Source organism: Camelus dromedarius, chromosome 30, assembly GCF_036321535.1.
Source record: "Camelus dromedarius isolate mCamDro1 chromosome 30, mCamDro1.pat, whole genome shotgun sequence".
Lineage (NCBI taxonomy): Eukaryota > Metazoa > Chordata > Mammalia > Artiodactyla > Camelidae > Camelus > Camelus dromedarius.
In genome coordinates this window covers 25,325,548-25,349,032 of record NC_087465.1, presented here as the reverse complement: position 1 = coordinate 25,349,032, position 23,485 = coordinate 25,325,548, and positions in this window count along the sequence as shown.

Sequence of the window (23,485 nt, the reverse complement as noted above, 5' to 3'; positions counted from 1 at the left end):
GAGTCCATCTCTGCCTTTGCTCTTTCATTTTTCCTGAACTTCCCGTGTGGGATAATTTCTCATATTGCTTTCCCTGATCCTAACTTACTTATTATAATTAAGCGGGGTGTAGGAATAGGAATATAGTATAGTTATGAATGTACAATAACATATATTCCATTATTCTAAATTGATTTAAATTTACTTAAAAATTATAGTTGAAGATAGAGTGCCTCATTTGGAAGGGAAGGGGGTCTACAGAATATTTGCTTTTATAACGGGGGTATTGGGCCTGAAATGATAGCTATGGCCATAAGTTAGCAACGTTTGCTAGGAACTGGGTTGATGTTAACTCTGCTAGTTCTGATCCATAGATCATAGTCCTTTGTAGATCTATGGTCTATTGTAGACTTTGTGTGTTAGGTGCAGCATTTATCACATTTTATGTACCGCATTATATATATGACATTCAGTAGCTTACCCTTCTAAATGAAAAGATAAAAGGACTATAGATGAGTAGATTCTTAGTGAGCTGTTCCCCGCCCTCTCCCATTCCCACTAATTTGCTTAGAGATAGCCAATACAGAAGATTCCTTAAACATGTGGATGAGGATAGAAACTCAATCCTTAACCATTACACAGTTTCAGGACTGACTTTAAATTAAATTTTAGGCTATCATTAGCAGTGTACCGCTATTCTCAGGTTTCTTTTATAGTCTCTTGTTTCGATGACCTTTTCGTACTTCGGTCTTTGCTTAATTTCATTCAGAGGTAGAAAATACGGTAATTTTTAACAACTCCTTGGTAATTCTGCAAATACAAAGGAAGTTTTAAAAAGGCAGATTTAAAAAGAAAAGAATTGATTTGATTCCAAAGCTGGTATCAAGATATTTTAATGCAGAGGAAAGATAAGGAGCAAGATGAATCTTAAGGTTATAAGAGGCCCATCAAATTGACCTACATGAGCTCACAGAAGTTACACGTTTCCTAAGGCCAAGGAACTGTTTCATGACCTTGAAGGGTATATTAGTATTTCTATTCAAGTCATTACATTTTCAAACATTGGAACTGCTCAGATTTGGTTCACTGCACAAACCAATCACTTAGAATGTTAAAGAGCATGACTTTGGTCTCCTGGAGACAGCTCTTCTGTGATTGAGCTCTCCTTTGCACGGCCTGTCTACCTTCCCTTTGAATTTTTTTTTCTTGTTGTTGTTGTTTTTTTTTTTTTTTTCCCCTTGTCAGCCTACATTGTGAATGCAACTGATAGAACAAACACCAACACCTAACACTGGAAACTCTCTCCTCTGAACTCATTTGAAACACATGCTGAGGTTCTCAATCGGCAAGTTTTATAAAATGTCAGAACGTTTTATTAGAGTTGGGAGTGATTGTTGGACTCATTATAATCACACAGGGAGCTTAAGAAAATACTAATGCCTCAGCCCCACCTTCAGAAATTCTGAATTAACTTGTCTGGGGAAGGCTGCAGGCCCCTATGTTTTTAAAAAGTTTTCCAAGCAATTTGAATGTCCAGCCAATTGGAGAACCACTGGGCTAGTCCCATGCGATCAGATAAAAACAGAAATTCATATAGGATTGGACATAGCAAAGGGCACAAAACTAGACATCAGAATAGCTGAGACTAAACACTGACGGCGCCGGCCCTCCCCGCCCCGCAGAGGCCCGCGCGGCCTCCCTCCGCCGCGGGGACCCGGGGTGGCAGCCGCCGCAACCCCCGTCCTTCCCGCGCCCCGCGCCCTGCCGCCGCCGCCGCCGCCGCCGCCGCCGCCGCAGCCCGCACTCACCTCAAGGGCGCAACCGGCACAGCCGGCCGTCGGCCTCGTTCCCGCCGAAGCGTCTCGGTGCGGTACTCACTGCGCGGGCCGGTTCTTCCCCGGCGGTCGCAGGGGGTTCAGGGATGGGGGGGCGGGGAACGGCCGTCACACGAGCAACGAACCGAAGCGCCGCCTGGTGGCATTTTCCACAGGCCGGCGCCACCGCAGCCGCCTTGGGTCCGCACAGCCCCCTGCCGGCCGCAGCTCTTGCTGTCTCGCCGAGCCGACAAGCCTCCGCGGACAAGGGAGGGAGCCGCGGCGCGAGTCGGAGGCCGGGCGGGGGTGTGCGCAGACTCTTTCCTCTGGGGACTGCGCGCATGCGCACCAGCGGGGCGGGACCCGCGGACCCTGCGTGGGGGCGGGACCCGCGGCCGCTGCGAGGGGGCCGGCCCCGCCCAGGGGCGCTGGTCCGGCTCAGCCAATCGCGAGCGCCGGGTACCTCTTGGCGCGGGCGATTTGAATGGTTCGCGGCCGCCCGAGGTGGCGGCAGGTGGGCACGCCGCTGCCCTTTTGGGAGCTTCTCTGAGATCGGGAGGGGAACCCGCCCCTCGTCCTTTCGCCGGAGCCCCACCCTCCCCAGGCCGCGGGACTGGCGAAAAAAAAAAACAGCTGGGAAAGTAAAACAACACTGACTTCAGGATAACGGTTACCTCTTTGGATGCAAAGAAGGGAATGGGATAAAGGAAAGGTGAAAAAGAAACTTCAAGCATTTGTATACGATCTGATTTCTGAAAAGAAAGATTTTTAAATGCTAACGTTTTGCCACAATGCGTCAATGTTTTAAAGAAATAAAATGTTAATATGTAATTTTATTACATAAAAACCCAAAATATAGCCATGCATATGCACACAGATATGCATATTTTATATGTAAACATAAACAACATGATTCAATGAATAAAATGATAGAGATTTTCTTTATCATTGAGCTTTATTCTTTTCCTGAACTTAAGGTTATTTCAGGTACTTCAGGGCTCCAGAGCTTGCCAGGAGACGCACATGTCCAAGAAGGCCAGTCCCCAGCAGGGAAGCAGGATGGAGCCCCAGGTGCAGGTAGGTCACGGCACGATGGGGGTACTGGGGATGGTCGAAGGCAGGCAGGGAGGCTCGGGCTCAGGCAACGGGGAGGGAAGCATCGGGGTGTATGTGGGGCACAGGTAGGCCAAGGCAGGATGCAGTGAGGGGCGCTGTGTGGGACCCAAGTAGGAAGGGAGGGGAGGGGTGCTTCAGGAGCCAGGGTCGGGCTATCCCCTCCCCCCACCTCCTGCCACCTCCCAAAGCAGCAGCTGAGTCCCTCCTGAGCTCCCTGTCGGACAGGCCCAGCTTTGGCATCTGCGTCCTTGCCCCAAGTTGCTACACGGCTCCCCTCATCTGGAGCCCCCGGCCCACTTTCCTTTCCCACCACAGACCGAATGCATCTTTGGACATGTGGCTGGCTCTGGGATGAAATGTTTCCAGGGCACTTCATTGGCACTCTTAACTCGTGTCATAACACACTGAATTGTTTTATAAGTACGTTTAGAAATAGCTCATTCACAGGAATATCAAACTTCCTCACTCTTGGTCAACATTGACAGATTGTAATTTATCTTAGCATGTTATACATACTCCAGTTAAGTATTTTTCCCCCTTTGTCTGTGATCGTCTACAGAGGAAACTGGCCTGCTAGTAGCTGAGAGTCCATCTCTGCCTTTGCTCTTTCATTTTTCCTGAACTTCCCGTGTGGGATAATTTCTCATATTGCTTTCCCTGATCCTAACTTACTTATTATAATTAAGCGGGGTGTAGGAATAGGAATATAGTATAGTTATGAATGTACAATAACATATATTCCATTATTCTAAATTGATTTAAATTTACTTAAAAATTATAGTTGAAGATAGAGTGCCTCATTTGGAAGGGAAGGGGGTCTACAGAATATTTGCTTTTATAACGGGGGTATTGGGCCTGAAATGATAGCTATGGCCATAAGTTAGCAACGTTTGCTAGGAACTGGGTTGATGTTAACTCTGCTAGTTCTGATCCATAGATCATAGTCCTTTGTAGATCTATGGTCTATTGTAGACTTTGTGTGTTAGGTGCAGCATTTATCACATTTTATGTACCGCATTATATATATGACATTCAGTAGCTTACCCTTCTAAATGAAAAGATAAAAGGACTATAGATGAGTAGATTCTTAGTGAGCTGTTCCCCGCCCTCTCCCATTCCCACTAATTTGCTTAGAGATAGCCAATACAGAAGATTCCTTAAACATGTGGATGAGGATAGAAACTCAATCCTTAACCATTACACAGTTTCAGGACTGACTTTAAATTAAATTTTAGGCTATCATTAGCAGTGTACCGCTATTCTCAGGTTTCTTTTATAGTCTCTTGTTTCGATGACCTTTTCGTACTTCGGTCTTTGCTTAATTTCATTCAGAGGTAGAAAATACGGTAATTTTTAACAACTCCTTGGTAATTCTGCAAATACAAAGGAAGTTTTAAAAAGGCAGATTTAAAAAGAAAAGAATTGATTTGATTCCAAAGCTGGTATTAACATATTTTAATGCAGAGGAAAGATAAGGAGCAAGATGAATCTTAAGGTTATAAGAGGCCCATCAAATTGACCTACATGAGCTCACAGAAGTTACACGTTTCCTAAGGCCAAGGAACTGTTTCATGACCTTGAAGGGTATATTAGTATTTCTATTCAAGTCATTACATTTTCAAACATTGGAACTGCTCAGATTTGGTTCACTGCACAAACCAATCACTTAGAATGTTAAAGAGCATGACTTTGGTCTCCTGGAGACAGCTCTTCTGTGATTGAGCTCTCCTTTGCACGGCCTGTCTACCTTCCCTTTGAATTTTTTTTTCTTGTTGTTGTTGTTTTTTTTTTTTTTTTCCCCTTGTCAGCCTACATTGTGAATGCAACTGATAGAACAAACACCAACACCTAACACTGGAAACTCTCTCCTCTGAACTCATTTGAAACACATGCTGAGGTTCTCAATCGGCAAGTTTTATAAAATGTCAGAACGTTTTATTAGAGTTGGGAGTGATTGTTGGACTCATTATAATCACACAGGGAGCTTAAGAAAATACTAATGCCTCAGCCCCACCTTCAGAAATTCTGAATTAACTTGTCTGGGGAAGGCTGCAGGCCCCTATGTTTTTAAAAAGTTTTCCAAGCAATTTGAATGTCCAGCCAATTGGAGAACCACTGGGCTAGTCCCATGCGATCAGATAAAAACAGAAATTCATATAGGATTGGACATAGCAAAGGGCACAAAACTAGACATCAGAATAGCTGAGACTAAACACTGACGGCGCCGGCCCTCCCCGCCCCGCAGAGGCCCGCGCGGCCTCCCTCCGCCGCGGGGACCCGGGGTGGCAGCCGCCGCAACCCCCGTCCTTCCCGCGCCCCGCGCCCTGCCGCCGCCGCCGCCGCCGCCGCCGCCGCCGCAGCCCGCACTCACCTCAAGGGCGCAACCGGCACAGCCGGCCGTCGGCCTCGTTCCCGCCGAAGCGTCTCGGTGCGGTACTCACTGCGCGGGCCGGTTCTTCCCCGGCGGTCGCAGGGGGTTCAGGGATGGGGGGGCGGGGAACGGCCGTCACACGAGCAACGAACCGAAGCGCCGCCTGGTGGCATTTTCCACAGGCCGGCGCCACCGCAGCCGCCTTGGGTCCGCACAGCCCCCTGCCGGCCGCAGCTCTTGCTGTCTCGCCGAGCCGACAAGCCTCCGCGGACAAGGGAGGGAGCCGCGGCGCGAGTCGGAGGCCGGGCGGGGGTGTGCGCAGACTCTTTCCTCTGGGGACTGCGCGCATGCGCACCAGCGGGGCGGGACCCGCGGACCCTGCGTGGGGGCGGGACCCGCGGCCGCTGCGAGGGGGCCGGCCCCGCCCAGGGGCGCTGGTCCGGCTCAGCCAATCGCGAGCGCCGGGTACCTCTTGGCGCGGGCGATTTGAATGGTTCGCGGCCGCCCGAGGTGGCGGCAGGTGGGCACGCCGCTGCCCTTTTGGGAGCTTCTCTGAGATCGGGAGGGGAACCCGCCCCTCGTCCTTTCGCCGGAGCCCCACCCTCCCCAGGCCGCGGGACTGGCGAAAAAAAAAAACAGCTGGGAAAGTAAAACAACACTGACTTCAGGATAACGGTTACCTCTTTGGATGCAAAGAAGGGAATGGGATAAAGGAAAGGTGAAAAAGAAACTTCAAGCATTTGTATACGATCTGATTTCTGAAAAGAAAGATTTTTAAATGCTAACGTTTTGCCACAATGCGTCAATGTTTTAAAGAAATAAAATGTTAATATGTAATTTTATTACATAAAAACCCAAAATATAGCCATGCATATGCACACAGATATGCATATTTTATATGTAAACATAAACAACATGATTCAATGAATAAAATGATAGAGATTTTCTTTATCATTGAGCTTTATTCTTTTCCTGAACTTAAGGTTATTTCAGGTACTTCAGGGCTCCAGAGCTTGCCAGGAGACGCACATGTCCAAGAAGGCCAGTCCCCAGCAGGGAAGCAGGATGGAGCCCCAGGTGCAGGTAGGTCACGGCACGATGGGGGTACTGGGGATGGTCGAAGGCAGGCAGGGAGGCTCGGGCTCAGGCAACGGGGAGGGAAGCATCGGGGTGTATGTGGGGCACAGGTAGGCCAAGGCAGGATGCAGTGAGGGGCGCTGTGTGGGACCCAAGTAGGAAGGGAGGGGAGGGGTGCTTCAGGAGCCAGGGTCGGGCTATCCCCTCCCCCCACCTCCTGCCACCTCCCAAAGCAGCAGCTGAGTCCCTCCTGAGCTCCCTGTCGGACAGGCCCAGCTTTGGCATCTGCGTCCTTGCCCCAAGTTGCTACACGGCTCCCCTCATCTGGAGCCCCCGGCCCACTTTCCTTTCCCACCACAGACCGAATGCATCTTTGGACATGTGGCTGGCTCTGGGATGAAATGTTTCCAGGGCACTTCATTGGCACTCTTAACTCGTGTCATAACACACTGAATTGTTTTATAAGTACGTTTAGAAATAGCTCATTCACAGGAATATCAAACTTCCTCACTCTTGGTCAACATTGACAGATTGTAATTTATCTTAGCATGTTATACATACTCCAGTTAAGTATTTTTCCCCCTTTGTCTGTGATCGTCTACAGAGGAAACTGGCCTGCTAGTAGCTGAGAGTCCATCTCTGCCTTTGCTCTTTCATTTTTCCTGAACTTCCCGTGTGGGATAATTTCTCATATTGCTTTCCCTGATCCTAACTTACTTATTATAATTAAGCGGGGTGTAGGAATAGGAATATAGTATAGTTATGAATGTACAATAACATATATTCCATTATTCTAAATTGATTTAAATTTACTTAAAAATTATAGTTGAAGATAGAGTGCCTCATTTGGAAGGGAAGGGGGTCTACAGAATATTTGCTTTTATAACGGGGGTATTGGGCCTGAAATGATAGCTATGGCCATAAGTTAGCAACGTTTGCTAGGAACTGGGTTGATGTTAACTCTGCTAGTTCTGATCCATAGATCATAGTCCTTTGTAGATCTATGGTCTATTGTAGACTTTGTGTGTTAGGTGCAGCATTTATCACATTTTATGTACCGCATTATATATATGACATTCAGTAGCTTACCCTTCTAAATGAAAAGATAAAAGGACTATAGATGAGTAGATTCTTAGTGAGCTGTTCCCCGCCCTCTCCCATTCCCACTAATTTGCTTAGAGATAGCCAATACAGAAGATTCCTTAAACATGTGGATGAGGATAGAAACTCAATCCTTAACCATTACACAGTTTCAGGACTGACTTTAAATTAAATTTTAGGCTATCATTAGCAGTGTACCGCTATTCTCAGGTTTCTTTTATAGTCTCTTGTTTCGATGACCTTTTCGTACTTCGGTCTTTGCTTAATTTCATTCAGAGGTAGAAAATACGGTAATTTTTAACAACTCCTTGGTAATTCTGCAAATACAAAGGAAGTTTTAAAAAGGCAGATTTAAAAAGAAAAGAATTGATTTGATTCCAAAGCTGGTATCAACATATTTTAATGCAGAGGAAAGATAAGGAGCAAGATGAATCTTAAGGTTATAAGAGGCCCATCAAATTGACCTACATGAGCTCACAGAAGTTACACGTTTCCTAAGGCCAAGGAACTGTTTCATGACCTTGAAGGGTATATTAGTATTTCTATTCAAGTCATTACATTTTCAAACATTGGAACTGCTCAGATTTGGTTCACTGCACAAACCAATCACTTAGAATGTTAAAGAGCATGACTTTGGTCTCCTGGAGACAGCTCTTCTGTGATTGAGCTCTCCTTTGCACGGCCTGTCTACCTTCCCTTTGAATTTTTTTTTCTTGTTGTTGTTGTTTTTTTTTTTTTTTTCCCCTTGTCAGCCTACATTGTGAATGCAACTGATAGAACAAACACCAACACCTAACACTGGAAACTCTCTCCTCTGAACTCATTTGAAACACATGCTGAGGTTCTCAATCGGCAAGTTTTATAAAATGTCAGAACGTTTTATTAGAGTTGGGAGTGATTGTTGGACTCATTATAATCACACAGGGAGCTTAAGAAAATACTAATGCCTCAGCCCCACCTTCAGAAATTCTGAATTAACTTGTCTGGGGAAGGCTGCAGGCCCCTATGTTTTTAAAAAGTTTTCCAAGCAATTTGAATGTCCAGCCAATTGGAGAACCACTGGGCTAGTCCCATGCGATCAGATAAAAACAGAAATTCATATAGGATTGGACATAGCAAAGGGCACAAAACTAGACATCAGAATAGCTGAGACTAAACACTGACGGCGCCGGCCCTCCCCGCCCCGCAGAGGCCCGCGCGGCCTCCCTCCGCCGCGGGGACCCGGGGTGGCAGCCGCCGCAACCCCCGTCCTTCCCGCGCCCCGCGCCCTGCCGCCGCCGCCGCCGCCGCCGCCGCCGCCGCAGCCCGCACTCACCTCAAGGGCGCAACCGGCACAGCCGGCCGTCGGCCTCGTTCCCGCCGAAGCGTCTCGGTGCGGTACTCACTGCGCGGGCCGGTTCTTCCCCGGCGGTCGCAGGGGGTTCAGGGATGGGGGGGCGGGGAACGGCCGTCACACGAGCAACGAACCGAAGCGCCGCCTGGTGGCATTTTCCACAGGCCGGCGCCACCGCAGCCGCCTTGGGTCCGCACAGCCCCCTGCCGGCCGCAGCTCTTGCTGTCTCGCCGAGCCGACAAGCCTCCGCGGACAAGGGAGGGAGCCGGGGCGCGAGTCGGAGGCCGGGCGGGGGTGTGCGCAGACTCTTTCCTCTGGGGACTGCGCGCATGCGCACCAGCGGGGCGGGACCCGCGGACCCTGCGTGGGGGCGGGACCCGCGGCCGCTGCGAGGGGGCCGGCCCCGCCCAGGGGCGCTGGTCCGGCTCAGCCAATCGCGAGCGCCGGGTACCTCTTGGCGCGGGCGATTTGAATGGTTCGCGGCCGCCCGAGGTGGCGGCAGGTGGGCACGCCGCTGCCCTTTTGGGAGCTTCTCTGAGATCGGGAGGGGAACCCGCCCCTCGTCCTTTCGCCGGAGCCCCACCCTCCCCAGGCCGCGGGACTGGCGAAAAAAAAAAACAGCTGGGAAAGTAAAACAACACTGACTTCAGGATAACGGTTACCTCTTTGGATGCAAAGAAGGGAATGGGATAAAGGAAAGGTGAAAAAGAAACTTCAAGCATTTGTATACGATCTGATTTCTGAAAAGAAAGATTTTTAAATGCTAACGTTTTGCCACAATGCGTCAATGTTTTAAAGAAATAAAATGTTAATATGTAATTTTATTACATAAAAACCCAAAATATAGCCATGCATATGCACACAGATATGCATATTTTATATGTAAACATAAACAACATGATTCAATGAATAAAATGATAGAGATTTTCTTTATCATTGAGCTTTATTCTTTTCCTGAACTTAAGGTTATTTCAGGTACTTCAGGGCTCCAGAGCTTGCCAGGAGACGCACATGTCCAAGAAGGCCAGTCCCCAGCAGGGAAGCAGGATGGAGCCCCAGGTGCAGGTAGGTCACGGCACGATGGGGGTACTGGGGATGGTCGAAGGCAGGCAGGGAGGCTCGTGGTCAGGCAACGGGGAGGGAAGCATCGGGGTGTATGTGGGGCACAGGTAGGCCAAGGCAGGATGCAGTGAGGGGCGCTGTGTGGGACCCAAGTAGGAAGGGAGGGGAGGGGTGCTTCAGGAGCCAGGGTCGGGCTATCCCCTCCCCCCACCTCCTGCCACCTCCCAAAGCAGCAGCTGAGTCCCTCCTGAGCTCCCTGTCGGACAGGCCCAGCTTTGGCATCTGCGTCCTTGCCCCAAGTTGCTACACGGCTCCCCTCATCTGGAGCCCCCGGCCCACTTTCCTTTCCCACCACAGACCGAATGCATCTTTGGACATGTGGCTGGCTCTGGGATGAAATGTTTCCAGGGCACTTCATTGGCACTCTTAACTCGTGTCATAACACACTGAATTGTTTTATAAGTACGTTTAGAAATAGCTCATTCACAGGAATATCAAACTTCCTCACTCTTGGTCAACATTGACAGATTGTAATTTATCTTAGCATGTTATACATACTCCAGTTAAGTATTTTTCCCCCTTTGTCTGTGATCGTCTACAGAGAAAACTGGCCTGCTAGTAGCTGAGAGTCCATCTCTGCCTTTGCTCTTTCATTTTTCCTGAACTTCCCGTGTGGGATAATTTCTCATATTGCTTTCCCTGATCCTAACTTACTTATTATAATTAAGCGGGGTGTAGGAATAGGAATATAGTATAGTTATGAATGTACAATAACATATATTCCATTATTCTAAATTGATTTAAATTTACTTAAAAATTATAGTTGAAGATAGAGTGCCTCATTTGGAAGGGAAGGGGGTCTACAGAATATTTGCTTTTATAACGGGGGTATTGGGCCTGAAATGATAGCTATGGCCATAAGTTAGCAACGTTTGCTAGGAACTGGGTTGATGTTAACTCTGCTAGTTCTGATCCATAGATCATAGTCCTTTGTAGATCTATGGTCTATTGTAGACTTTGTGTGTTAGGTGCAGCATTTATCACATTTTATGTACCGCATTATATATATGACATTCAGTAGCTTACCCTTCTAAATGAAAAGATAAAAGGACTATAGATGAGTAGATTCTTAGTGAGCTGTTCCCCGCCCTCTCCCATTCCCACTAATTTGCTTAGAGATAGCCAATACAGAAGATTCCTTAAACATGTGGATGAGGATAGAAACTCAATCCTTAACCATTACACAGTTTCAGGACTGCCTTTAAATTAAATTTTAGGCTATCATTAGCAGTGTACCGCTATTCTCAGGTTTCTTTTATAGTCTCTTGTTTCGATGACCTTTTCGTACTTCGGTCTTTGCTTAATTTCATTCAGAGGTAGAAAATACGGTAATTTTTAACAACTCCTTGGTAATTCTGCAAATACAAAGGAAGTTTTAAAAAGGCAGATTTAAAAAGAAAAGAATTGATTTGATTCCAAAGCTGGTATCAACATATTTTAATGCAGAGGAAAGATAAGGAGCAAGATGAATCTTAAGGTTATAAGAGGCCCATCAAATTGACCTACATGAGCTCACAGAAGTTACACGTTTCCTAAGGCCAAGGAACTGTTTCATGACCTTGAAGGGTATATTAGTATTTCTATTCAAGTCATTACATTTTCAAACATTGGAACTGCTCAGATTTGGTTCACTGCACAAACCAATCACTTAGAATGTTAAAGAGCATGACTTTGGTCTCCTGGAGACAGCTCTTCTGTGATTGAGCTCTCCTTTGCACGGCCTGTCTACCTTCCCTTTGAATTTTTTTTTCTTGTTGTTGTTGTTTTTTTTTTTTTTTTCCCCTTGTCAGCCTACATTGTGAATGCAACTGATAGAACAAACACCAACACCTAACACTGGAAACTCTCTCCTCTGAACTCATTTGAAACACATGCTGAGGTTCTCAATCGGCAAGTTTTATAAAATGTCAGAACGTTTTATTAGAGTTGGGAGTGATTGTTGGACTCATTATAATCACACAGGGAGCTTAAGAAAATACTAATGCCTCAGCCCCACCTTCAGAAATTCTGAATTAACTTGTCTGGGGAAGGCTGCAGGCCCCTATGTTTTTAAAAAGTTTTCCAAGCAATTTGAATGTCCAGCCAATTGGAGAACCACTGGGCTAGTCCCATGCGATCAGATAAAAACAGAAATTCATATAGGATTGGACATAGCAAAGGGCACAAAACTAGACATCAGAATAGCTGAGACTAAACACTGACGGCGCCGGCCCTCCCCGCCCCGCAGAGGCCCGCGCGGCCTCCCTCCGCCGCGGGGACCCGGGGTGGCAGCCGCCGCAACCCCCGTCCTTCCCGCGCCCCGCGCCCCGCGCCCTGCCGCCGCCGCCGCCGCCGCCGCCGCCGCCGCCGCCGCCGCCGCCGCCGCCGCCGCCGCCGCAGCCCGCACTCACCTCAAGGGCGCAACCGGCACAGCCGGCCGTCGGCCTCGTTCCCGCCGAAGCGTCTCGGTGCGGTACTCACTGCGCGGGCCGGTTCTTCCCCGGCGGTCGCAGGGGGTTCAGGGATGGGGGGGCGGGGAACGGCCGTCACACGAGCAACGAACCGAAGCGCCGCCTGGTGGCATTTTCCACAGGCCGGCGCCACCGCAGCCGCCTTGGGTCCGCACAGCCCCCTGCCGGCCGCAGCTCTTGCTGTCTCGCCGAGCCGACAAGCCTCCGCGGACAAGGGAGGGAGCCGCGGCGCGAGTCGGAGGCCGGGCGGGGGTGTGCGCAGACTCTTTCCTCTGGGGACTGCGCGCATGCGCACCAGCGGGGCGGGACCCGCGGACCCTGCGTGGGGGCGGGACCCGCGGCCGCTGCGAGGGGGCCGGCCCCGCCCAGGGGCGCTGGTCCGGCTCAGCCAATCGCGAGCGCCGGGTACCTCTTGGCGCGGGCGATTTGAATGGTTCGCGGCCGCCCGAGGTGGCGGCAGGTGGGCACGCCGCTGCCCTTTTGGGAGCTTCTCTGAGATCGGGAGGGGAACCCGCCCCTCGTCCTTTCGCCGGAGCCCCACCCTCCCCAGGCCGCGGGACTGGCGAAAAAAAAAAACAGCTGGGAAAGTAAAACAACACTGACTTCAGGATAACGGTTACCTCTTTGGATGCAAAGAAGGGAATGGGATAAAGGAAAGGTGAAAAAGAAACTTCAAGCATTTGTATACGATCTGATTTCTGAAAAGAAAGATTTTTAAATGCTAACGTTTTGCCACAATGCGTCAATGTTTTAAAGAAATAAAATGTTAATATGTAATTTTATTACATAAAAACCCAAAATATAGCCATGCATATGCACACAGATATGCATATTTTATATGTAAACATAAACAACATGATTCAATGAATAAAATGATAGAGATTTTCTTTATCATTGAGCTTTATTCTTTTCCTGAACTTAAGGTTATTTCAGGTACTTCAGGGCTCCAGAGCTTGCCAGGAGACGCACATGTCCAAGAAGGCCAGTCCCCAGCAGGGAAGCAGGATGGAGCCCCAGGTGCAGGTAGGTCACGGCACGATGGGGGTACTGGGGATGGTCGAAGGCAGGCAGGGAGGCTCGGGCTCAGGCAACGGGGAGGGAAGCATCGGGGTGTATGTGGGGCACAGGTAGGCCAAGGCAGGATGCAGTGAGGGGCGCTGTGTGGGACCCAAGTAGGAAGGGAGGGGAGGGGTGCTTCAGGAGCCAGGGTCGGGCTATCCCCTCCCCCCACCTCCTGCCACCTCCCAAAGCAGCAGCTGAGTCCCTCCTGAGCTCCCTGTCGGACAGGCCCAGCTTTGGCATCTGCGTCCTTGCCCCAAGTTGCTACACGGCTCCCCTCATCTGGAGCCCCCGGCCCACTTTTCTTTCCCACCACAGACCGAATGCATCTTTGGACATGTGGCTGGCTCTGGGATGAAATGTTTCCAGGGCACTTCATTGGCACTCTTAACTCGTGTCATAACACACTGAATTGTTTTATAAGTACGTTTAGAAATAGCTCATTCACAGGAATATCAAACTTCCTCACTCTTGGTCAACATTGACAGATTGTAATTTATCTTAGCATGTTATACATACTCCAGTTAAGTATTTTTCCCCCTTTGTCTGTGATCGTCTACAGAGAAAACTGGCCTGCTAGTAGCTGAGAGTCCATCTCTGCCTTTGCTCTTTCATTTTTCCTGAACTTCCCGTGTGGGATAATTTCTCATATTGCTTTCCCTGATCCTAACTTACTTATTATAATTAAGCGGGGTGTAGGAATAGGAATATAGTATAGTTATGAATGTACAATAACATATATTCCATTATTCTAAATTGATTTAAATTTACTTAAAAATTATAGTTGAAGATAGAGTGCCTCATTTGGAAGGGAAGGGGGTCTACAGAATATTTGCTTTTATAACGGGGGTATTGGGCCTGAAATGATAGCTATGGCCATAAGTTAGCAACGTTTGCTAGGAACTGGGTTGATGTTAACTCTGCTAGTTCTGATCCATAGATCATAGTCCTTTGTAGATCTATGGTCTATTGTAGACTTTGTGTGTTAGGTGCAGCATTTATCACATTTTATGTACCGCATTATATATATGACATTCAGTAGCTTACCCTTCTAAATGAAAAGATAAAAGGACTATAGATGAGTAGATTCTTAGTGAGCTGTTCCCCGCCCTCTCCCATTCCCACTAATTTGCTTAGAGATAGCCAATACAGAAGATTCCTTAAACATGTGGATGAGGATAGAAACTCAATCCTTAACCATTACACAGTTTCAGGACTGCGTTTAAATTAAATTTTAGGCTATCATTAGCAGTGTACCGCTATTCTCAGGTTTCTTTTATAGTCTCTTGTTTCGATGACCTTTTCGTACTTCGGTCTTTGCTTAATTTCATTCAGAGGTAGAAAATACGGTAATTTTTAACAACTCCTTGGTAATTCTGCAAATACAAAGGAAGTTTTAAAAAGGCAGATTTAAAAAGAAAAGAATTGATTTGATTCCAAAGCTGGTATTAACATATTTTAATGCAGAGGAAAGATAAGGAGCAAGATGAATCTTAAGGTTATAAGAGGCCCATCAAATTGACCTACATGAGCTCACAGAAGTTACACGTTTCCTAAGGCCAAGGAACTGTTTCATGACCTTGAAGGGTATATTAGTATTTCTATTCAAGTCATTACATTTTCAAACATTGGAACTGCTCAGATTTGGTTCACTGCACAAACCAATCACTTAGAATGTTAAAGAGCATGACTTTGGTCTCCTGGAGACAGCTCTTCTGTGATTGAGCTCTCCTTTGCACGGCCTGTCTACCTTCCCTTTGAATTTTTTTTTCTTGTTGTTGTTGTTTTTTTTTTTTTTTTCCCCTTGTCAGCCTACATTGTGAATGCAACTGATAGAACAAACACCAACACCTAACACTGGAAACTCTCTCCTCTGAACTCATTTGAAACACATGCTGAGGTTCTCAATCGGCAAGTTTTATAAAATGTCAGAACGTTTTATTAGAGTTGGGAGTGATTGTTGGACTCATTATAATCACACAGGGAGCTTAAGAAAATACTAATGCCTCAGCCCCACCTTCAGAAATTCTGAATTAACTTGTCTGGGGAAGGCTGCAGGCCCCTATGTTTTTAAAAAGTTTTCCAAGCAATTTGAATGTCCAGCCAATTGGAGAACCACTGGGCTAGTCCCATGCGATCAGATAAAAACAGAAATTCATATAGGATTGGACATAGCAAAGGGCACAAAACTAGACATCAGAATAGCTGAGACTAAACACTGACGGCGCCGGCCCTCCCCGCCCCGCAGAGGCCCGCGCGGCCTCCCTCCGCCGCGGGGACCCGGGGTGGCAGCCGCCGCAACCCCCGTCCTTCCCGCGCCCCGCGCCCTGCCGCCGCCGCCGCCGCCGCCGCCGCCGCCGCCGCCGCAGCCCGCACTCACCTCAAGGGCGCAACCGGCACAGCCGGCCGTCGGCCTCGTTCCCGCCGAAGCGTCTCGGTGCGGTACTCACTGCGCGGGCCGGTTCTTCCCCGGCGGTCGCAGGGGGTTCAGGGATGGGGGGGCGGGGAACGGCCGTCACACGAGCAACGAACCGAAGCGCCGCCTGGTGGCATTTTCCACAGGCCGGCGCCACCGCAGCCGCCTTGGGTCCGCACAGCCCCCTGCCGGCCGCAGCTCTTGCTGTCTCGCCGAGCCGACAAGCCTCCGCGGACAAGGGAGGGAGCCGCGGCGCGAGTCGGAGGCCGGGCGGGGGTGTGCGCAGACTCTTTCCTCTGGGGACTGCGCGCATGCGCACCAGCGGGGCGGGACCCGCGGACCCTGCGTGGGGGCGGGACCCGCGGCCGCTGCGAGGGGGCCGGCCCCGCCCAGGGGCGCTGGTCCGGCTCAGCCAATCGCGAGCGCCGGGTACCTCTTGGCGCGGGCGATTTGAATGGTTCGCGGCCGCCCGAGGTGGCGGCAGGTGGGCACGCCGCTGCCCTTTTGGGAGCTTCTCTGAGATCGGGAGGGGAACCCGCCCCTCGTCCTTTCGCCGGAGCCCCACCCTCCCCAGGCCGCGGGACTGGCGAAAAAAAAAAACAGCTGGGAAAGTAAAACAACACTGACTTCAGGATAACGGTTACCTCTTTGGATGCAAAGAAGGGAATGGGATAAAGGAAAGGTGAAAAAGAAACTTCAAGCATTTGTATACGATCTGATTTCTGAAAAGAAAGATTTTTAAATGCTAACGTTTTGCCACAATGCGTCAATGTTTTAAAGAAATAAAATGTTAATATGTAATTTTATTACATAAAAACCCAAAATATAGCCATGCATATGCACACAGATATGCATATTTTATATGTAAACATAAACAACATGATTCAATGAATAAAATGATAGAGATTTTCTTTATCATTGAGCTTTATTCTTTTCCTGAACTTAAGGTTATTTCAGGTACTTCAGGGCTCCAGAGCTTGCCAGGAGACGCACATGTCCAAGAAGGCCAGTCCCCAGCAGGGAAGCAGGATGGAGCCCCAGGTGCAGGTAGGTCACGGCACGATGGGGGTACTGGGGATGGTCGAAGGCAGGCAGGGAGGCTCGTGGTCAGGCAACGGGGAGGGAAGCATCGGGGTGTATGTGGGGCACAGGTAGGCCAAGGCAGGATGCAGTGAGGGGCGCTGTGTGGGACCCAAGTAGGAAGGGAGGGGAGGGGTGCTTCAGGAGCCAGGGTCGGGCTATCCCCTCCCCCCACCTCCTGCCACCTCCCAAAGCAGCAGCTGAGTCCCTCCTGAGCTCCCTGTCGGACAGGCCCAGCTTTGGCATCTGCGTCCTTGCCCCAAGTTGCTACACGGCTCCCCTCATCTGGAGCCCCCGGCCCACTTTTCTTTCCCACCACAGACCGAATGCATCTTTGGACATGTGGCTGGCTCTGGGATGAAATGTTTCCAGGGCACTTCATTGGCACTCTTAACTCGTGTCATAACACACTGAATTGTTTTATAAGTACGTTTAGAAATAGCTCATTCACAGGAATATCAAACTTCCTCACTCTTGGTCAACATTGACAGATTGTAATTTATCTTAGCATGTTATACATACTCCAGTTAAGTATTTTTCCCCCTTTGTCTGTGATCGTCTACAGAGAAAACTGGCCTGCTAGTAGCTGAGAGTCCATCTCTGCCTTTGCTCTTTCATTTTTCCTGAACTTCCCGTGTGGGATAATTTCTCATATTGCTTTCCCTGATCCTAACTTACTTATTATAATTAAGCGGGGTGTAGGAATAGGAATATAGTATAGTTATGAATGTACAATAACATATATTCCATTATTCTAAATTGATTTAAATTTACTTAAAAATTATAGTTGAAGATAGAGTGCCTCATTTGGAAGGGAAGGGGGTCTACAGAATATTTGCTTTTATAACGGGGGTATTGGGCCTGAAATGATAGCTATGGCCATAAGTTAGCAACGTTTGCTAGGAACTGGGTTGATGTTAACTCTGCTAGTTCTGATCCATAGATCATAGTCCTTTGTAGATCTATGGTCTATTGTAGACTTTGTGTGTTAGGTGCAGCATTTATCACATTTTATGTACCGCATTATATATATGACATTCAGTAGCTTACCCTTCTAAATGAAAAGATAAAAGGACTATAGATGAGTAGATTCTTAGTGAGCTGTTCCCCGCCCTCTCCCATTCCCACTAATTTGCTTAGAGATAGCCAATACAGAAGATTCCTTAAACATGTGGATGAGGATAGAAACTCAATCCTTAACCATTACACAGTTTCAGGACTGCGTTTAAATTAAATTTTAGGCTATCATTAGCAGTGTACCGCTATTCTCAGGTTTCTTTTATAGTCTCTTGTTTCGATGACCTTTTCGTACTTCGGTCTTTGCTTAATTTCATTCAGAGGTAGAAAATACGGTAATTTTTAACAACTCCTTGGTAATTCTGCAAATACAAAGGAAGTTTTAAAAAGGCAGATTTAAAAAGAAAAGAATTGATTTGATTCCAAAGCTGGTATTAACATATTTTAATGCAGAGGAAAGATAAGGAGCAAGATGAATCTTAAGGTTATAAGAGGCCCATCAAATTGACCTACATGAGCTCACAGAAGTTACACGTTTCCTAAGGCCAAGGAACTGTTTCATGACCTTGAAGGGTATATTAGTATTTCTATTCAAGTCATTACATTTTCAAACATTGGAACTGCTCAGATTTGGTTCACTGCACAAACCAATCACTTAGAATGTTAAAGAGCATGACTTTGGTCTCCTGGAGACAGCTCTTCTGTGATTGAGCTCTCCTTTGCACGGCCTGTCTACCTTCCCTTTGAATTTTTTTTTCTTGTTGTTGTTGTTTTTTTTTTTTTTTTCCCCTTGTCAGCCTACATTGTGAATGCAACTGATAGAACAAACACCAACACCTAACACTGGAAACTCTCTCCTCTGAACTCATTTGAAACACATGCTGAGGTTCTCAATCGGCAAGTTTTATAAAATGTCAGAACGTTTTATTAGAGTTGGGAGTGATTGTTGGACTCATTATAATCACACAGGGAGCTTAAGAAAATACTAATGCCTCAGCCCCACCTTCAGAAATTCTGAATTAACTTGTCTGGGGAAGGCTGCAGGCCCCTATGTTTTTAAAAAGTTTTCCAAGCAATTTGAATGTCCAGCCAATTGGAGAACCACTGGGCTAGTCCCATGCGATCAGATAAAAACAGAAATTCATATAGGATTGGACATAGCAAAGGGCACAAAACTAGACATCAGAATAGCTGAGACTAAACACTGACGGCGCCGGCCCTCCCCGCCCCGCAGAGGCCCGCGCGGCCTCCCTCCGCCGCGGGGACCCGGGGTGGCAGCCGCCGCAACCCCCGTCCTTCCCGCGCCCCGCGCCCTGCCGCCGCCGCCGCCGCCGCCGCCGCCGCCGCAGCCCGCACTCACCTCAAGGGCGCAACCGGCACAGCCGGCCGTCGGCCTCGTTCCCGCCGAAGCGTCTCGGTGCGGTACTCACTGCGCGGGCCGGTTCTTCCCCGGCGGTCGCAGGGGGTTCAGGGATGGGGGGGCGGGGAACGGCCGTCACACGAGCAACGAACCGAAGCGCCGCCTGGTGGCATTTTCCACAGGCCGGCGCCACCGCAGCCGCCTTGGGTCCGCACAGCCCCCTGCCGGCCGCAGCTCTTGCTGTCTCGCCGAGCCGACAAGCCTCCGCGGACAAGGGAGGGAGCCGCGGCGCGAGTCGGAGGCCGGGCGGGGGTGTGCGCAGACTCTTTCCTCTGGGGACTGCGCGCATGCGCACCAGCGGGGCGGGACCCGCGGACCCTGCGTGGGGCGGGACCCGCGGCCGCTGCGAGGGGGCCGGCCCCGCCCAGGGGCGCTGGTCCGGCTCAGCCAATCGCGAGCGCCGGGTACCTCTTGGCGCGGGCGATTTGAATGGTTCGCGGCCGCCCGAGGTGGCGGCAGGTGGGCACGCCGCTGCCCTTTTGGGAGCTTCTCTGAGATCGGGAGGGGAACCCGCCCCTCGTCCTTTCGCCGGAGCCCCACCCTCCCCAGGCCGCGGGACTGGCGAAAAAAAAAAACAGCTGGGAAAGTAAAACAACACTGACTTCAGGATAACGGTTACCTCTTTGGATGCAAAGAAGGGAATGGGATAAAGGAAAGGTGAAAAAGAAACTTCAAGCATTTGTATACGATCTGATTTCTGAAAAGAAAGATTTTTAAATGCTAACGTTTTGCCACAATGCGTCAATGTTTTAAAGAAATAAAATGTTAATATGTAATTTTATTACATAAAAACCCAAAATATAGCCATGCATATGCACACAGATATGCATATTTTATATGTAAACATAAACAACATGATTCAATGAATAAAATGATAGAGATTTTCTTTATCATTGAGCTTTATTCTTTTCCTGAACTTAAGGTTATTTCAGGTACTTCAGGGCTCCAGAGCTTGCCAGGAGACGCACATGTCCAAGAAGGCCAGTCCCCAGCAGGGAAGCAGGATGGAGCCCCAGGTGCAGGTAGGTCACGGCACGATGGGGGTACTGGGGATGGTCGAAGGCAGGCAGGGAGGCTCGTGGTCAGGCAACGGGGAGGGAAGCATCGGGGTGTATGTGGGGCACAGGTAGGCCAAGGCAGGATGCAGTGAGGGGCGCTGTGTGGGACCCAAGTAGGAAGGGAGGGGAGGGGTGCTTCAGGAGCCAGGGTCGGGCTATCCCCTCCCCCCACCTCCTGCCACCTCCCAAAGCAGCAGCTGAGTCCCTCCTGAGCTCCCTGTCGGACAGGCCCAGCTTTGGCATCTGCGTCCTTGCCCCAAGTTGCTACACGGCTCCCCTCATCTGGAGCCCCCGGCCCACTTTCCTTTCCCACCACAGACCGAATGCATCTTTGGACATGTGGCTGGCTCTGGGATGAAATGTTTCCAGGGCACTTCATTGGCACTCTTAACTCGTGTCATAACACACTGAATTGTTTTATAAGTACGTTTAGAAATAGCTCATTCACAGGAATATCAAACTTCCTCACTCTTGGTCAACATTGACAGATTGTAATTTATCTTAGCATGTTATACATACTCCAGTTAAGTATTTTTCCCCCTTTGTCTGTGATCGTCTACAGAGAAAACTGGCCTGCTAGTAGCTGAGAGTCCATCTCTGCCTTTGCTCTTTCATTTTTCCTGAACTTCCCGTGTGGGATAATTTCTCATATTGCTTTCCCTGATCCTAACTTACTTATTATAATTAAGCGGGGTGTAGGAATAGGAATATAGTATAGTTATGAATGTACAATAACATATATTCCATTATTCTAAATTGATTTAAATTTACTTAAAAATTATAGTTGAAGATAGAGTGCCTCATTTGGAAGGGAAGGGGGTCTACAGAATATTTGCTTTTATAACGGGGGTATTGGGCCTGAAATGATAGCTATGGCCATAAGTTAGCAACGTTTGCTAGGAACTGGGTTGATGTTAACTCTGCTAGTTCTGATCCATAGATCATAGTCCTTTGTAGATCTATGGTCTATTGTAGACTTTGTGTGTTAGGTGCAGCATTTATCACATTTTATGTACCGCATTATATATATGACATTCAGTAGCTTACCCTTCTAAATGAAAAGATAAAAGGACTATAGATGAGTAGATTCTTAGTGAGCTGTTCCCCGCCCTCTCCCATTCCCACTAATTTGCTTAGAGATAGCCAATACAGAAGATTCCTTAAACATGTGGATGAGGATAGAAACTCAATCCTTAACCATTACACAGTTTCAGGACTGACTTTAAATTAAATTTTAGGCTATCATTAGCAGTGTACCGCTATTCTCAGGTTTCTTTTATAGTCTCTTGTTTCGATGACCTTTTCGTACTTCGGTCTTTGCTTAATTTCATTCAGAGGTAGAAAATACGGTAATTTTTAACAACTCCTTGGTAATTCTGCAAATACAAAGGAAGTTTTAAAAAGGCAGATTTAAAAAGAAAAGAATTGATTTGATTCCAAAGCTGGTATCAAGATATTTTAATGCAGAGGAAAGATAAGGAGCAAGATGAATCTTAAGGTTATAAGAGGCCCATCAAATTGACCTACATGAGCTCACAGAAGTTACACGTTTCCTAAGGCCAAGGAACTGTTTCATGACCTTGAAGGGTATATTAGTATTTCTATTCAAGTCATTACATTTTCAAACATTGGAACTGCTCAGATTTGGTTCACTGCACAAACCAATCACTTAGAATGTTAAAGAGCATGACTTTGGTCTCCTGGAGACAGCTCTTCTGTGATTGAGCTCTCCTTTGCACGGCCTGTCTACCTTCCCTTTGAATTTTTTTTTCTTGTTGTTGTTGTTTTTTTTTTTTTTTCCCCTTGTCAGCCTACATTGTGAATGCAACTGATAGAACAAACACCAACACCTAACACTGGAAACTCTCTCCTCTGAACTCATTTGAAACACATGCTGAGGTTCTCAATCGGCAAGTTTTATAAAATGTCAGAACGTTTTATTAGAGTTGGGAGTGATTGTTGGACTCATTATAATCACACAGGGAGCTTAAGAAAATACTAATGCCTCAGCCCCACCTTCAGAAATTCTGAATTAACTTGTCTGGGGAAGGCTGCAGGCCCCTATGTTTTTAAAAAGTTTTCCAAGCAATTTGAATGTCCAGCCAATTGGAGAACCACTGGGCTAGTCCCATGCGATCAGATAAAAACAGAAATTCATATAGGATTGGACATAGCAAAGGGCACAAAACTAGACATCAGAATAGCTGAGACTAAACACTGACGGCGCCGGCCCTCCCCGCCCCGCAGAGGCCCGCGCGGCCTCCCTCCGCCGCGGGGACCCGGGGTGGCAGCCGCCGCAACCCCCGTCCTTCCCGCGCCCCGCGCCCTGCCGCCGCCGCCGCCGCCGCCGCCGCCGCCGCCGCCGCAGCCCGCACTCACCTCAAGGGCGCAACCGGCACAGCCGGCCGTCGGCCTCGTTCCCGCCGAAGCGTCTCGGTGCGGTACTCACTGCGCGGGCCGGTTCTTCCCCGGCGGTCGCAGGGGGTTCAGGGATGGGGGGGCGGGGAACGGCCGTCACACGAGCAACGAACCGAAGCGCCGCCTGGTGGCATTTTCCACAGGCCGGCGCCACCGCAGCCGCCTTGGGTCCGCACAGCCCCCTGCCGGCCGCAGCTCTTGCTGTCTCGCCGAGCCGACAAGCCTCCGCGGACAAGGGAGGGAGCCGCGGCGCGAGTCGGAGGCCGGGCGGGGGTGTGCGCAGACTCTTTCCTCTGGGGACTGCGCGCATGCGCACCAGCGGGGCGGGACCCGCGGACCCTGCGTGGGGGCGGGACCCGCGGCCGCTGCGAGGGGGCCGGCCCCGCCCAGGGGCGCTGGTCCGGCTCAGCCAATCGCGAGCGCCGGGTACCTCTTGGCGCGGGCGATTTGAATGGTTCGCGGCCGCCCGAGGTGGCGGCAGGTGGGCACGCCGCTGCCCTTTTGGGAGCTTCTCTGAGATCGGGAGGGGAACCCGCCCCTCGTCCTTTCGCCGGAGCCCCACCCTCCCCAGGCCGCGGGACTGGCGAAAAAAAAAAACAGCTGGGAAAGTAAAACAACACTGACTTCAGGATAACGGTTACCTCTTTGGATGCA